This window comes from Penaeus monodon, chromosome 27, assembly GCF_015228065.2.
Source record: "Penaeus monodon isolate SGIC_2016 chromosome 27, NSTDA_Pmon_1, whole genome shotgun sequence".
Taxonomy (NCBI): Eukaryota; Metazoa; Arthropoda; class Malacostraca; order Decapoda; family Penaeidae; genus Penaeus; species Penaeus monodon.
Window position 1 is genome coordinate 21,743,763 of NC_051412.1, and position 445 is coordinate 21,744,207.

The following is a 445-nucleotide window of genomic DNA, read 5'->3' on the forward strand; positions in this document are numbered from 1 at the left end:
CCCAAAAGCCTCCACGCTGGCGAATTCCTTACACTCTAACTGGGCAATGCAACTCTAGGACAGTGAAAGACTTGTGGGTAGTGACGGGTAAGCGAACCACCCGGATTTTAAGGTCACTCCATTATACACTGTGTATAAAGAGGACACTTTGAGGACTCCTGCCGAATCCTTCTTAGACCCGTAGGATGTCCTCCGCATTAACACTAGCAATACAAAAATCGAATGAACTTCCAAGCCAAATAAAAAGTAGCTTGAATCCTTTAGAAAAAGTCCCTATCGATTAATCTACTTTTTTACAAAAATCTACAATAAATGCATTCCTCTCTTAAAAGAAAAGCAAATTGGCAGTTGTCTTTTTTGTAAGGTTCTGAAAGACTTCTGATAGATTCTCTGAAAGACATTTGAGGACAAACAATCCTGAGATCATTTAGTGGGTGAGCGTGTG